Source organism: Artemia sp. Qi Xiang Cuo, chromosome 1 (genome assembly GCF_049724085.1).
Source record: "Artemia sp. Qi Xiang Cuo chromosome 1, ASM4972408v1, whole genome shotgun sequence".
NCBI lineage: Eukaryota > Metazoa > Arthropoda > Branchiopoda > Anostraca > Artemiidae > Artemia > Artemia sp. Qi Xiang Cuo.
This window is the reverse complement of record NC_142794.1, coordinates 97,288,943-97,306,999: the sequence shown is the minus strand read 5'-3', so window position 1 is coordinate 97,306,999 and position 18,057 is coordinate 97,288,943.

The window sequence follows — 18,057 nt, the reverse complement described above, 5'->3', positions numbered from 1 at the left end:
AATAAAGGATCAGGTAAATAAAGCAATAGATACTTTTCTAAATTTTGGAATATATGTTGTACAGGATATGAGTACTAGCCTATATTTCAACAAAGTATTAAATTTTAAATGTAATGTTTGCTCTTGGAAGTACGTTAATTACTAGCTTGAATTCTCGCGAGTTCCGCAGCAACCTATCCATCCATATATCATTAGAAGAAGAGAGCAAACATTCGTCCCTTTTCCCGTACGGTGACATTACTTAATATATATTCAATGATAAGTCATTTCACGGTATAAATACGCTGATCAAAGACATTTCGCGATATAATTGCGGAATGCGGTATAATTAGAAAAAAGTGCGGCATTTATCTCAAAATTGCGGTATTTTTACCGCAAATTGCAGTATAAGTGGCAACACAGCCGACATTAGACCCATAATGTCGAATCACGCACTAATCACTACACTACGGTACGCAATGCTAGTAAGGGTAAATTATGTTCTGGCCTTCAGAAGGCATGGGGCTGTCAACCCCACTCATCTTAATTTCTGCTCATTTTAAGTTTGACTTGGTTATTTATTGTAATTTCTGTTCGTTTTGGGTTTCATTTATTTAATGATGGTTATTTTTGGTAGTTTTACGGTTGGAAAATTATTTGACTTTATTTCTGCTCATTGTTTGTTCAACGGAGCACTTTACTTTTCTTTAAAAAACTTATTTCGTGACAAAAATTCTTAATTTTATCAGAAGAAATGGTAGGCTCAATGGTGCACACTCCTACCGCTATTTCAGTTTTCTGTTTCTGGATGCAACACATAAAAGCATTCATAAATGGCCAACATGCCAAAAATACAAAGTAGAGATGGGTTGTTTTGTTTTCTGGGAGGTTTATCAAGGAAAATGTTTGAAAAGAAAGTCATGAGGTTTACCAAGAAAGATAAAGAAGCTTCTAAAATCCCTCAGAAATGGCCAACTTAAGAGAACGTCTCACTTGTTGAATTCAGACGGGCAAAGTCGTGATCTGCAGAATAAAGGACCCAAAGTTCAAACTTATAAAGTCATGGCAGAAGAGTTATCTAGGTGAAATCGACTGTTTCTGAAAAGGAGTCTTGTGAAGATTTAGATTTGGCTCTAGTAACAGGGAAATTAACATGGGATTTCTGCAATATAAATAGAAAAATTAAGATTGGATTTGTGTGGCATCCCTAGAATGCTAACTTGGGATTTTAAAGACAGCCCTGTTACCAGCTAGTAGACTTCCCGCCCTGGCAAGATTCCCAGATATTTCAGTATGATTAATTGGAGTATGGTTAGGATAATAGACAAGTAACAATAATAGGGAAATTAACACAGGATTTCTACAACATCCATAGGGAAATTAACATTGCATTTCTGTGACAGCCATAGGAAAATTAACATAGGATTTTAAACGCAGCCCTAGTTCCAGCTGGCAAGATTCTCACCCCAGGCAGGCTTCCCGGTATTCCAGGTGTATGTATATGATTAATCAGAGTGTGGTCGGGATAATACACAAGTACTAATAATAGGAAATCTACATGCGATTTTAAAGGGTCAGATAAGTGGAGCTACCAACCCCTCAAGCTGTCACACCTGTGCAATGCGATCACCGGTCCTGTTAGAGGGAAAAGAGTTGGCAAGACTACCCCGACACACCCCTTTGGACTCCAACGACATTAAATGACTTACCCCTTCTTAAACGGTCAGGTGTAATTCGCTTGGCATAATTTTATGTAGCCTTGCGTCAGGATCCCGTGGGGGAGCCCTCTTGTAACGTAAAGACAGCACACACCTCTTGTGATGTCATGTAATGATTGCGCAACCATCACTGTCACGTAACACTTTTTGACATTTATTTTATTTTTTCACACGAAACGCTCAAAGCATTTTTTTTCTTTCTTTTAACTTATGACGGCGCACACTTTATGTCAGACCAGCACACACTTTTATGTAATGATGGCATGCATCGCTGTCGCTTAATACCTTTTTTTGCCTTTTTTTTTACCTGAAATGTTCAAAATATTTTTTTTATTCTTTAGTTCCTTGTCCTCGTAAGGCCTCGAAACGTCAATTCCCTTTCAATGGGTCAGCGCTCCAAGCAAGGGGATTAACAAGCCATTCCCAATATTCTGTCCTACTCAATAATTTTAAGAAATAACACATCCCCGTGACGTCACAGGACACACCTCTGTCAATTCCATAACACATATGCCGGGATTTCAAGTTCATGAAGGTCTTCTCTTGGCCAGGTGTAACATCAATCATGCAAAACACGAACCCTTCATCATTCCTAAGACATTTTTCAGACATTTCTTGTTAAAAGCTATGCTTCAATCCGGTTATTCAAGTTTTTGCAAGCCATGCCATTGATGATGCTCCAAAAAGCACTCCACACCATCACAGCTTTACGTGCCTGCCCCTCCAGCATCCACGTGGAATCAAACCCCCCCCCCTCCCCTCTAGGACATTTTCAAGATTTTCCCACCGAATATAAGCTCATGAATCTGAATTAAACAGTATATTTTGAACAGTGGAACTTGGCCTTACATTGCTACAGTGTGATACTCCAAGCAATTCATGCCACAATTCCTCACTATTATTGCTCTGTGGCACTCTGACACCGCCCCCATCACCCCCAAGACATATTTTCAGACATTTCTTGTTAAAAATTATACTTCAACCGATTGATTCATTTTTGCAAGCCAAACAATTCATGATAGCCTCAAAAACACATCACACCACCGTGGCATTACACGCCTACCCCTCTGTCATCCACATGGCACCATGCTTGTTTCCTTAGAGAAATGGTGCTGTTATGCAAATTACACCGATTACCACACTATTACTGCACTGTGGCACATTGCGACAACTGTCATCAACATTTCAAGCGTCTTCTAATGTTTGAACACCCTTAATGGATATATTTTTATTGTTGTTATTTACCAGTGAGACCAGACGCTTTACCACACCATTACTACTCTGCGACATCCCTCTGACATCACGTCTTCATTCCTAAAATATTTTTCAGACATTTTTCGTTAAAAATTATACAATCAACCCACTGATTGAAGCTTAACGCAACCCTAGCCATTCATGATAACCTTCTAAACACATCCACAACCCCGTGACATTCCACACCTCCCCCTCCATCCTCCACGTGGAACCAGCCATCATCAAACCTCGAAGACATCTCCAACCTTTTCACTCCAACAACAAGACATTTTCAGACATTTCTTGTTAAAAATTATGCTTTCAATCCATTCATTCGAGTTTTTCACGAGCCTGAACTTTCCTAACAACCTACAAGGAACACCCCGCCAATTCCTGCCCCCAACCATCCATGTGGTATTAAACAGCAGAACTCAATATTTCACTACCAGAACGGGATACTCCAAGCAATTCATGCCAAAGAACCACAATATTACTGGTCTGTGACACCTTGCGACATCTGTCATCAACATTTCAAACGTCTTCTAATAATTAAACACCCTTAATGGATATATTTTTTATTGCTGTTATTTACCAGCGATTTTCGGGACTGTACCAAGCCATTACTACTCTGCAACACACCTCTGACATCACATCTTCATTCCTAAAATATTTTTCGGACGTTTTTCGTTAAAAATTATACATTCAAGCCATTGATTCAAGCTTATCACAGCCCAAGCCATTCATGATAACCTTCAGAACACACCTAGACCACCGTGACATTAAACACCTCCCCCTCTCCGTCTTCCACGTGGTACCAACCCTCCTCATCCCCCTAAGACATCTCCAAACCTTTTCACTCCGAAAATAACAGATTTTTCAGATTTTTCTTATTAAAAATTATGCTTTCAATCCATTCATTCTAGTTTTTCGCGAGTCTGGACTGTCTTAGTAACCAACAAGGGACACCCCGCACCGCGACATTACACGCCTGCCCCCTACCATCCACGGGGCATTGAACAGCGGAACTCAGCATTTCACTACAAGAATATGATACTCCAAGCAATTCACACCACACTACCACACCCTTACTGCCCTGCAGCACCTTGCGACCCCCTTTATCAACATTTTAAGCGTTTTCCAGAATTTCATAGACTGCTTACTTACAAAACGTCTTCTAAATTTTTTGAAAAGCTTATAGAATTTTTGTTATTTCAATGTTTTTCTGTTTCGATTTTTGTTGCACCAAGAAGGGCTAATAAGAAGTTTATTGCCGAATTATAAATATCACAAAAAATATAAAAATGATGTATTACAAATTTAACTTTTTGTTTATCGAGACGAACAAACGTGACAAAAATGTATGGCTAAATTGGGCAAAATACATAATTCACAACCATTAACCCGAACAAGAGAGATTAGATTTTTCGCCTATAATTAATTAAAAAACTTTTTCCACAAAATAAGTTTTTCAAAGAAAAGTAAAGAACTCCATTAAACAAAAAATGAGCAAAAATAAAACCAAATAATCTACCAAGCGTGAAACTACCACAAATCAGCATCGATAAATAAATGAAACCCAAAATGTACAGAAATTACAATAAATAACCGAGTCAAACTCAAAACGAGAGGAAATTAACACAAGTTGGGCGCAAAACCCCTATGCCTTCCCAAGGTCAGAACAAAATTTGCACTTTACTGAAAAATACAAATGAATGTGCATTGTCAATTTAATATACATATACTGATATTTAGTAATCAAAATGTTAATATTATTTGATTTATTATAGTTATAAAAGTAAAGCCATTTATATTTTTTCAGTAAATTGCAAATTTTTTTCTGGCCTTGGGAAGGCATAGGGGTTTTGCGCCCAACTTATGTTAACTTCTGCTCGTTTTGAGCTTGACTCGGTTATTTATTGTAATTTCTGTACGTTTTGGGTTTCATTTATTTATCGATGTTGATTTGTGGTAGTTTCACGCTTGGTAGATTATTTGGTTTTAGTTTTCCTCAACTTTGTCTAATGGAGTTCTTTACTTTTCTTTGAAAAACTTATTGTGTGAGAATTTTTTTTAATTAGTTTCTGTTCGTTTTATGTTGACTTAGTTTTTTCAGGGAAAAAGAAAATAGCACTTTAAATCTTTTGGTTTTTTAAGACTTTATAGTTGGATGTGTTTGGAAAAAATATGGCCGTCAGAGGTGGGTTAGTTGCCTTCAAATCACTTCCGACTATTAAAAAGGACACTAGCCCTTTGAATTTCCAGTCAAATGAGCCTGTTTTGAAGTTTCTACGACAACTCCTTCTATAACAACCTTATATGCCCCCAGGGCATAACTTAATACCCTTGCCCTGAGGGTTGTGGGGGAGTGTCCTCCTCAAAAACGTATTTTCTATATGAAAATCAACTACGCTGAACAAAATGGCTATCTAAAATATTGATTGGATGTGTTTGGAAAAAAGATGGGCGTGAGAGGGGGGTTAGTTGCCTTCAAATCACTTTCGACTATTAAAAAGGGCACTAGCCCTTTGAATTTCCAGTCAAATGAGCCTGTTTTGAAGTTTCTATGACAACACCTTCTATAAGAACCTTATATGCCCCCAGGGCATAACTTAATACCCTTGCCCTGAGGGTTGTGGGGGAGTGTCCTCCTCATTTTTTTACGATAAAATATTTCAATAAAAACCTTATATAACCCCAGGGCATAACTTATAACCCTTGCCCTGAAGACTGTGGGGGGGAGTCTCCTGCTCAAAGGTATAATTTTCTGAACTTGAATTGCGTGAAACAAAATGGCTATCTCAAAATCTTTATTGGATGTGTTTGGGGAAATAGTGGATGTGGAAGGGGTGTTAGTTGCTTTCCAATCACTTTCGACAATTAAAAAGGGCACTAGCTATTTCAATTCCCGATCGAATGAGCCCTTTTTGAAGTTTCTACGAAAACGCGTTATATAAAAACCCTATATACCCCCTGGTGATAACTTACAACCCTTGCCCTGAGGGCTATGGTGGGGTTGTCATCCTCAAAGACCTAATTTCCAGAACTTAAAACTACATTGAATAAAATGACTATCTCAAAGATTTGATCAGATGGATTTGGGGAAAAGGTGGGCGTGAGAGGCGGGTTAGTTGCCCTCTAATAACTTTCGACTATTCAAAAGGGCACTAGCCCTTTGAATTTTCAGTCGAATGAGCCTTTTTTAAAGTTTCTACGACAATGCCTTCTATAAAAAACAATATATGCCCCCAGGGCATAACTTGCAACCCTTGCCCTAAGGGCTTGCCCAAAGGGGGACTGTCCTCAAAAACATAATTTCTATCTGGAAATCAACTATGCTGAACAAAATGGCTATCTCAAAATTTTGATTGGATTTTTTTCGGGAAATGGTGGGTGTGGAAGGGGTGTTAGTCAACTTCCAATCACTTTCGACTCTAAAAGGGGCACAAGCCATTCCAATTTCCAATTGAATGTGCGCTTTCCGAAGTTTCTACGACAACTTCTTCGATACAAAGTGCCCTGCTCCAAAAGGAAAAAATTAATATATAATACATTGTACCAACATCGTTCTTATATGCCCCCAGGGCATAACTTAAAACCCTTGCCCTGAGGGCTATGGGGGAGTGTCCTCCTCTTTACTTAGTCCCCGTTTCTTGTCTCGTTCTCGAGTGTCCCCGTTCTTTACTTAGGCAGCGCGATTGCGCTGCCTATGATTTATGCAACAACTTTCTATATAAACCTTATATGCCCCCAGGGTATTATTTACAACCCTTGCACTGAGGGCTCTGAGGGGGTTATCATCCTAAAAGACCTAATTTCGTTCAACTACGTTGAACAAAATTGATATCTCAAAATTTTAATTCGATGTGTTTGGGAAAATGGTGGGCGTGAGATGGGTGTTAGTCGCTATTCAATCACTTTAAACTCTTAAAAAAGGCACTAGCCCTTTCAATTTCCAATTGAATCAGCTCTTTTGAAGTTTCTACGACAGCGCTTTCGATCAAAACTTTATATGCCCCCAGGGCATAACTTACAACCCTTGCACTGAGGGCTGTGGGAGGGCTATAATCCTCAAATACCTAATTTCCAGAAGTTTCAACTATGTTGAACAAAATAGATATCTCAAAATTTTGATTCGATGTTTTTGAGAAAATGGTGGGCGTGAGAGGGGTGTTAGTCGCAATCCAATCACTTTCAACTATTAAAAAAGGGACTAGCCCAGTTAATTTCCAATTGAATGAGCCTTTTTGAAGTTTCAACGACAAAGCTTTCAATAAAACTTTATATGCCCCCAGGGCATAACTTACAACCCTTGCCCTGAGGGCTGTGGAGGGGGTGGGTTGTCATCCTTAAAGACCTAATTTCCAAAACTTACAACTACGTTGAATAAAATGGCTAAAAATTTTGATTGGATGTGTTTGGGGAAAAGGTGGGCTTGAGAGGGGGGTTAGTAGCCCTCAAATCACTTTCGACTATTTAAAAGGGTACTAGCCCTTTGAATTTCTAATCGAATTAGCCCTTTTTCAAGTTTCTACGACAAAGATTTCAATAAAAACCTTACATGCCTCCAGGGCATAACTTATAATCCTTGCCCTGAGGGTTATGGGGGAGTGTCCTCCTCAAAATGTGTTTTCTATCTGGAAATCAACTACGCTGAACAAAATAGCTATCTCAAATTTTTATTGGATGTGTTTGGGGGAATGATGGGTGGACGGGGGGGGGCTAGTTGCCCACTAATCACTATCGACTATTAAAAAGAGCACTAGCCCTTTGAATTTCCAATCGAATGAGCTTTTTTGAAGTTTCTACGACAAAACCTTCTTTAAAAATCTTATATGCCCCCGGGGTATAACTTAAAGCCCTTGCCTTGAAGGCTCTGGGGGAGTGTCCAGCTTAAAAACATATATTCTATCTGGAAATCAACTACGCTGAACAAAATGGCTATCTAAAAATTTTGATTGGATGTGTTTGGGGGAACGATGGGCATGGGGGAGGGGGGAGGAGCAAGTTGCCCTCCAATCATTTCCGACTATTAAAAAGGACACTAGCTCTTTGAATTTCCAATCGAATTAGCATTTTTTGAAGTTTCTACGACAACACTTTCTATAAGAACCTTATATGCACCCAGGGCTGAACTAAAAACCCTTGTCCTGAGGGTTGTGGAGGAGTGTCCACCTCAAAAACATATTTTCTATCCGGAAATCAGCTACGCTGAACAAAATGGTTATATCAAAATTTTGATTGGGTGTGTTTGGAGGAATGATGGGCATGTGGGGGGGGGGTCTTGTTGTCCTCCAATCCCTTTCGACTATTAAAAAGGGCACTAGTCACTCCAATTTCCAATCGAAAGAGTTGTGCCCACATCGACTATTAAAAAGGGTACTAGCCCTTTGAATTTCGAATCGAATGAGCCCGTTTTGAAGTTTCTACGACAACGCCTTCTATACAAACCTTATATATCCTCAGGGCATAACTTAAAAGCCTTGCCCTGAGGGTTGTGGGGGATTGTCCTCCTCAAAAACATATTTTCTATCTGGAAATCAACTACGCTGAACAAAATGGCTATCTCAAAATCTGGATTGGATGTGTATGGGGGAATGATGGGCGTGTGGGGGGGGTCTTGTCCTCCAATCCCTTTCGACTATTAAAAAGGGCACTAGACACTCCAATTTCCAATCGAAAGAGTTGTGCCCACATCGTTCTTTACTTAGGCAGTGCTAGCGCGCTGCCTATGATGAATATATTGTTTTCAAAATCTCGATTAGTGTTTGGGAGGTGCATCTAAATAGGATACGGGGTGAGGCTGGCTACCCTACCGAATAAGTCTCTGAGGTGTTCTGAGGACGTGCCTTAAGTAGGATCTCTGAAGATGTTCCGAGGACGAGCCTTAAGTAGGGTAAATTATATCTTTGTAGAATACGCATATTGCCTTGTAACTTTGTTTCATTATGACTTTTTTTGAATGGTTTATTTTAATAGTAAATTTGTTGAATACTTTGCTCCTTTTAATTATGTCAAATGGATAGAAAATACATTTATTGATCAACCAGTTCAAAATATTGCTTCAACAAACTAAGGAGATTGATTCAAAAATTACTCATTTATTTCAAATTTTGAATTTAGATATCAGTTTTCTATCCTTTGGGGTGGAATGGAGTGAAAGAAAAAGTATTGACAAAAATAACATGCTGAAATTGAACTAAAAGTCACAAACGTATTTATTCGAAGGGTTTTTTCTTCCCTATAAGCTTGATTTGGATTTTTTTTTTTTTATGTTTTGACCAGTGAAAAACACACGGTTTGCTATGTACATTCTTTTCCATAAAGCAAATATGGCACTCTAATCTTGATGGGACTTAAAGGGTGGTATCCTCCTCTTGTTTATGGTATTTGTAAATCTTGTTTATAGTGATTTGCTTAAAATTTAACCTTAAAATTTAGATTATTTCAAATTTCAGAATGCAGTTCTATTGATATTTGTGGTCTATTAATATAAAGTTTTTTGCATAAGACCAGACATTGTGGATGCGAATCAAGGATGCCAGAAAAAAAGAAAACAAAACAAAAAGATTCTTTGGCACTTTTAATTCCTTAGGTCATCAAATAGGTAAAAAAAATCTGTGATTCCGTGTCAAAACTTACTTCGTGTAATATTTAATCCTTTTCTTATTTCTAGTTCATGCATAAGAACGATCTATCAGCCGTAATTTTCTTACCTTTCTGTCTTCAGAGAAAGATCTCTGCTTAATAGTTGATTTGCCACGCTATGACGTGAAACTAAAGGAAAAAGCGATGATTATGGCAATGCATAATTTTGATATTTCAGAAGGTTAGGCATTGAAACATTCCTGGTTGCTATTGAGTTATATGTTTACGCAATTATAAAAATATAATAACTGAAGAAAAGGTCGGAAAGAAGTTGTTTTGTATCAAATTCCCCCCGAAACATTTCTTTTAGATGAAAATCACCTTAACATACTTTCCTTTGAAAAAGGTAAACCGCTGCTACAAATGCCGCTACTGTTCTTACCAAACTTCATCATTAGAACATAAAATACTTAATAAGTATTCAATGAAAATTGTTGCTGGTAATAAAATGATTTAGGGGGTGCAGAAAACTAGTTAAAAGGAAAAGAAATCATAAGAAATTAAACCTTTGACAATTAAGGGGAGCAGAAAACTAGTTACAAGGAAAAGAAACAATAATAAATTAAACATTTGACAAATAGGAGGAGTAGAAAACTAGTTAAAAGGAAAAGAAATAATAAGAAATTAAACATTTGACAATTAAGGGGAGCAGAAAAACAGTTACAAGGAAAAGAAACAATAAGAAATTAAACATTTGACAGTTAATGGGACTGGAAAACTAGTTAAAAGGAATAGAAACAATAAGAAACTAAACATTTGACAATTAAGGGGAGCAGATAACTAGTTAATAGGAAAAGAAACAATAAGAAATTAAACATTTGACAATTAAGGGGAGCAGAAAACTAGTAAAAAGGAAAAGAATCAGTAAGAAATTAAACATTTGACAACTAAGAGGAGCAAAAAACTAGTTAAAAGGAAAAAAAAAAACAATAGGAAATTAAACATTTGAAAATTAAGGGGAGCAGAAAACTAGTTAAAAGGAAAATAAACGATAAGAAGTTAAACATTTGACAATTAAGGTCAGAAGTGTTAAGTAAATAAGTTTTTGTTCACCTAGCTTGAAATCTGAAGTCATTTAGTAGTCTAGTTTTATTGATACCTGTTCAATTTATCATTGATATTGATATTATTAATGATATTGAAATAGTTATTGAAAATTTTAAACCCATTTTCTACTCTTTTTTTCTGAAAAGGGATTTACTGTCCTACTTAAACAAAACAAAATTCCAAGACTAAAATAGACTATTTGATAATACTTTAATCAACAATATTTTCCAGTTTTACAGAAAAAGAGAAATAGAAACAAATTAAAGACATAAACCAAAATTTAAAAGCAATATGTACCAAGTGTGAAACGATAATAAGACAATAGACGCAGAAAAGAGTATAAGCAACTTGTAAGAGAGGGAACTGGCCCTAGTACCAATAAAAGAAGGTTACCAACGCCTTCTAGCGTTTACTGTATCTTGGCATTTTACAAGCTTCATAATTTTACTTTTCTCTGAGATGTTATACTTAATCCAACAGTAATCTTGCCAATTACGCTAATTTCGTTTTTTTATTACTACAGCAAACACAAACTAAATGCTAGATGACGTTAATTTTTTTTTGTATCCAACACTAGACAAACCGAAGCCCAAGCTTACGGTAAATGCAAGCTTATGAATCATTATTTAGACAACCCTTAAATTTTTCAGAAAGTTTATACATGTCCTAGAAACAAGAATCTTGCGTCTCAGTAACACTTTTAGTCAAGTTTTTTAACTTTGCCCCACTTTTGCTATCCTGTTGAGCATTTTGCTCAGGAATAAAGGCCAGCCACTGACGACATACATTGATAGGAAATCTGCTAAAGATAAAAAAACAAATTGTTTGAATTTTTACCATGCCGAAAGACGAACGTATGAAGACAAAAACGACGTACGTACGCAGATCAGGAAATATTTCTTTCTGGCAAAGTTTATTGTAAAAAAAAACGGAGACAAACACTTCTTCAATGGAGTCAAACCAACCTGGGACCAATAGTTGATCCCGAGTTACATTAATCCCTTGTAGCTGTGTTTCTTATCATTGATCATAAATTTTCAGTGCTGTAAGAAACTCTCAAGCCGAAATATATAAGTTCTTAGTCCTTGCTGAAGGAAAAAAATAATCTAGCCAGTGATACATTATTACTTTCTCTGACCCAATTATGACTTTTGGCAAAACCAGGACAAAACAATCTTCTCATATTAGTTTCAGAACTAATCTACCAATTCACTGAGTCATAAATGAATTTTTTTTTTAAATAGGATTATTTTCAACGCTTTTTATCTTGTAAGTGCTAAGCAATTTCAGCTAAACTTTTTCTACTTAAAGTAAGGAGCAACATTTAAGCTTAAGACGATCAGAAATTATTCCGTATATTACGGAGGTTCTCCTTTTTAATACCCCTATGTTCCGCTTTAAGTGTTTTTCCGAACCTTTAAGAAAGGTTCAGATTCTAGTTACACAGCCCTTATATTTCAGGAATCATTCTTAGAGAATTCAGACAAAAGGTTGAACTTTAGCGAAAACAGCACGTTATTGAAGAGGGAACAACCCCCCTAATAGAGTGAATAACTTCAAGGCGTTTTAAATTTTAATGATGCTTCTTGCATTCAGTAGGAAAAAACTTTTTTCCATTTAATCTCTGATTGTTTTTCAAATAATCCCAGGAAATTTACCCTCTTTTGTGGAAAAAACCCTTACGAAAAATTCCTCCACAGAAAGTTTCACCCATGTAAAATTTTTCTGCTGGAAGATTACCCCCGGACAATTCCATCCTTGATGCAAGTTCCCTCCAGGAAATTTCTTAAATACGGTTCCATCTGAAATATTCTCCTTAGCATACTTTCATTTGAAGAACGACTTGTTTTTATTTAATTTCTTACCCTTTTTTAAGGTCGGGGGATCCCCTGTGTGTGGGATATATTTCCTTGAGTTCCCCCTCCCCCCCCCAATGGAAAGTTTCTCCCGAAAATTTTGGGGGAAAAGGGCGTGGAAGGGGGGCTAATTCCCTTCAAATTCTTCTGATTACTTCAATAACGGCAATAGAACTTTTAATTTTCGGTTGGATGAGCCCTTTCACAATATTCTAAGACAATTGGTTCGATACAATCACCTCTGGAAAAACAAACACAGATCCGCAATTTTATTTCTGGCAAAAAATACTGAATCCCACATTTTTCAAGATAGGAACTTGGAAATTCTGCAGTAGGACTCCGGACACGCTGAATCTGATGGTTTGATTCTCATTAATATTTTTTGAATTTAGGGGTTCTTTCCCTTCTATTTAGAAAATCAGACAAATTATCTCAGGCTCTTAGCCTTTGAAGGGCCAAAGTCAACTTTGGCCCTTCAAAGAAAATAGTTTGTCAACTATTTTCAAATAGTTAACACACTATTTGAAAATAGATTAAGAAAAAAAAACTAGTTTTTTTTAAACAAAAAGCTTAAATATTGTGTTTGTGGGAATTGAAAATGCATCAACTATTTAAGGAACGAAGTAAGTGCGCACCATGGGACCTAAAGGCTGTTCGTTGCTTTATCCGGGCCGTCACGTTTGTGGGGGGGTGAGGGGGGACGCCCCCAATATTTTGGTAACTCGGTAAAAAAGAATCAGTAAAATCGTGGCGCTTTGCGCCGCCATTTTTCTGACGCTGCTAAAATTCTTTGTTCGATTCAATAAAGACCACGACAACACAGACATGTCATCTATACAAGTTTTGAACTTGATCGGTAAACACAGCAATTTTACTGACTCCTGCCATGATTTTACAGATGTCGCCACAACTTTCTATTTGGTTAATTCATCAGCATTAAAATAGTCACATGATATGTACCAAAATCTACTCACTTTGACAAGACAGAGAGAAATCTCTTGAAAAAGAAAAAATGGGTTATGGCCAGTAGAAAAAAAAGAAAACTATCAGTGAATATTTCCCCTGTATAAAACGAGGCGTCTTCAGCGTTTAGAAAAGAAATATATTAAGATAATAACAATCTAAAGTAGAGAAGGGATAAAATCAAAAAGAAAAAAAATACAAAGATCAAACGAATATATTTACAGATGCTACTCCATGACAACTACATCATTAGGAAATATACGGTTTCCGAGATGCCTTTATGAAAATACAGAAGTAATTGGACAAAAAAAAACGAATTGAGCATGCAATTAAGTATTGTGTCGGGAAATGATCTTTTGGTTAACATTTAATGCTGCTATTCTATTTGGTCTTGTATTTACACTAATACTCTGTGATTTTGATAGAGCTTGTTATGATTTTAAGCGTAGCTTACGGCATCTTTGTAGGATTTTACTGGGTTTTATGCCACAATTTGGTAGCATCGAAGATTGTGATGATGCTGTTATTCTAACATAATATTTTTGTTTTTGGAATTCATGTACGTGGTGGTACACACTCGAGAAGTGAAGTTAGGTCAATCCTAATGAAATGTACCAAAATATAATGAAAATTAATACTTTCGAAACAAGTTTGAGCTATATCTTTGCACATTGGGATCCTGCTGAATCCTGCTGTTGCTTGTAATTCTCGCTGCTGATTAAATTCCCACTGCATCTTGCTTTGTTCTCGCGGTCGTACATCTTCTAACCACACTTTTCTCTGTTCTTCATTTTCTTTTAATTTGTTCTGATCCTCATTGTCGCATGTCTTGTAACCGCATTTCTTTTTTTTCATTTTTGTTTTTGAGTCGTTGTGATTATCGCTGCCACTTATATTTAAGCTGTACATTTCTACATTCTTAAATTTCGGTTTAGACTCGTTCTAATTGTCGGTTTTTCAAATATTTAAACTACATATCTTTTTGATCTTTATTTTCGTTTATCAATTCTTTAGACATTTTTTCAGTGCCTTTTGCCTTAGTTGCTTGGATTGGTCTTGTCATTTTTGATGATTTAGGTTGATCGTTATCACCCGTCGTACATTTGCATTTTTCAGGTCGTTCTCTTGATCTTGTCTCATTTGATGGTCCAGTTATTTCATTTTGAGCTTATATTTTTGTCCTTTTTTGTACTCATTTTGTGCTAACGTTAATTTACGTCTGTATCCCCTAGATATTATGAAACTGCTGAAAACTACTTTTGATGTTTACATTACCGAATATTGGCACATGCATTTAAAAATTTCGATTTTTGTTCTGCAAATGCTTCTAAAACGATTTTAAAATCTATTTTTCTTGTGTCTTCACTTTCAGTCAACGTGATTGCTTAACTATTTCGTCTATCCTGATTTATTGTCGATACCGCATATTTTTTTTTATTGGCTTTAGCCTAGAAACTGGTCTCTCTCCAGAAGCAGCGCTTACTAAAATTGTTAAGAACATTTCACGATCGAAAATCAATTGTTCACTTTGATGGCGGAGCGGGGTTATTTCAAACGCGGGGCCCAATTGGGCCAATCGTTCCAATCACCCTTTTCCCGGCCCTGATCATAGAAAGATCCTGCGTCATAACCACTAGACTATCTTCCAAAAGGCATATTTTCAACGTAAATGCGTATATGCATGATTTTACATTTTATTACTTTGTTTTTCTATCCTTTAAAAAAATTATGTTTCGCAACTTCGTTTTTTATCTCATCAACATCATACCTTAGAAAATATGTTTTGGCACCATAACTAGCCTAAATGTTAAAGCCAGCCAACGATCGGAAGGTCGCTTTCAGTTTTCTAAGTAATGCTTGGAGTAATGCGTCATCAATATTTCTACCGATGACGATTGCTGTATATATGATCGAAATATCTAGACTTTTTTCCTGTTTTCACTTTCTAAATAAATGGACTTATCCGCATTTGAACGTTTGTTTGTTCTTGGAGATTTAATAAATATTCCTTGAAGTTAATGCAGAGAATATAAAAGTAGTTAGGTTCTTTACGTCCTTACACATGGCTGCGAGGTTTTGACCATTAATTTGAACCTAACTGACGACTCTAAGCATTTCATAGTTATTGCCCAAGGTATATGTTGAAGATATATATGATAGAGAAAATATGGTACGACAAAGTTTATCGTATGACAAATGTAAGCCACTATCGATGTCATTAAAAAGCGGTGATGGATGTCGACGCATGACACGGATGGGGAATAAAGGGGTTCCTCATGACGCTTAACTTTGGATACCGGGTCTTCGCAATTTAGGTGAACTCAAACTATTCCTCAGCAGGGTGCTAGAGAAGGAAGCGAGGGTTTCGACAGGGGTCGTCTGTTCGAAACCTTTGGACAGATCGTTATTGCACACTACTGTTGCTGCTCTAGGAACAGGAGGAAGCATTAGGTTGCAGGTGCATGGCCGCTCACATCATCCCTTTGCATTTTATTTGTATGTCATACTCATTGCATATCATTTTTGTTCGCTCAATAAGGTACGTGAAGCAGTGAAGTTAATAGTGTCAATAAATTCCGACGATATTCAACTGTGTCTGTAATATTTGTGATTTCCCTGAAAAGATTTCCCCGTGTTTTCTCTTATATAGTGGCATATATTACGCTTGCACACAGGTATCCTTTTGTTTGATTTCAACATTCATCAAAAATACGAATTTTCATAAACGTCTTTAAATTTTACCTATTTGCGCTCAAATATTAAGATTATAAAGATTTAATCCCCGCCATACAGAAACAAAGGGTCATGGGTGGCAGTATTTCATTTTCTGAGGGGGATTCAGAATCACCATTTTGCCCTTACTTCTAACCTAATATAAAAGTTCTGCTACTACTAACAAGTCATCATAGGACCAAGCCACCTAACGTAAACATAGCTACGTAAGCTCCGCCTCATTTTGTCTGGAGGTTCACTTATTGCTCACGCCCACGAAGTTCCCTTTTTCTTTGAATACTTTCTATTGACATATTCTCAGTCCATGTAAGGTTTGATATTCGTTTGACCGCAGCTGTAACAAAAGTATAATTGCCTAGAACAGCCCCTCGGTAATTCAGATTGAAAACATAAAACACATCTCCTCAACGTAAGCATGTAACACATGTCTTCATTTTAAATTTGTTTAATGAATACTCTAGCTCATTAAGTCACAAACGATTTTTTAGGTTTTTGATAGCTCAGGGTACAAGACCTGTCACATATTGAAGAAAAGTGGATAACTTCACTTATCTTGGTAGTGTTACAAGTAATAATATTGGATTTGATGAAGATGTTAAATGTAGAATAGCAAAAGACCAGGGTGTTTTTTTACAGTTGAAAAAACTTTGGAAGAATAGGAAGATTAGTCGGCAAACCAAGATTAGAATACTGGAAGCCACAGTGGTGACAGTTGTCAAGTATAGTCCGGAAACGTGGGCGCACTTCTGAAGATGGAGGAGGATTTGCTAACTTGTACGAAAGATATGGCTCTATCCCGCTTTCTTTGGCTATAATAAGAAAAATTTTTAGATGGCTAGGACACGTTTTAGCGATGAAGGATGACAGGTTGCTAAAAATTGTCCATTTCGGTCATCCATTAGGCGTCATACGAAAACCAGGTCGTTTTTTTATTGGGTAGAAATTAATAAGAAAGAATTTAAGGGAAATTGGAATTTCTTGGGAGGGTGTAAGGAGGGAATTTTTGAAAAAAGATTGGTTGGAGGAGTGCGCGCAGCGGTTTTGGCCTCAGGCGGCTTGGTGCTGCAGTGAATTGTTCGTGAAGAGTTTTGAATTGAAAAGCAAGTATTTTGCAGTAGGCATCAAGACATGACTAATTGTAGAAAAAAATCCAAGACAGATAGTACGAGTAATTGAGAGGCAAATGTTTCGTTCAAAAGCACCATTCATTTTAAATACAAAAAAAAATTATTCGATTTCGAGCCGTACATTGAATCCCAGAACAGTCTTCTTTTATTTACAACGGACAATAGTCCTTTTTGCTAATATTTTGTACTTAATTTTTTCCTCTTTTTGCTCTTTATCTAACCCAAATCTGAATAAAATAAAAAACGTGACGGTTTTCACTAGCCTTTATAGGAAACTATATAACAAAACATGAAAAAACCTAATTCCAAACTAAGTAGCATAATACTAATTATATCAAAAATCAACTATTAAAAGTGACGAATAAGATTATCACCCCTAATTAAAATGAAAACAATAATTTTCACTTTCATGTTCATCCTAAAGAAAACTTAATTAAACTTTTTAAGAGTTAGCTCGATTTTCAAAAGTTAACACTTCTTCCAAGAGATGACTAATTTTATGCAATTTTTTCTGGCTCAGGCGTAAAATCAAACCTCACAGCCCCCATTTTGCATATAGTAAAATATACACCAAATCAACGTTAATAATGTAAATCTTACATTCCGTTTTTTCCGATGTTGGTTCTGCAAACAACATAAGTTTGGCATTTACCAAATTCAATCGATTCTCTTATTATTTGAAGAGAATGAATTCTTAATGAAAAATACAGGATATGACTCTGAATTAAAATTCATTCGAAATAGAAATTAGAGTGA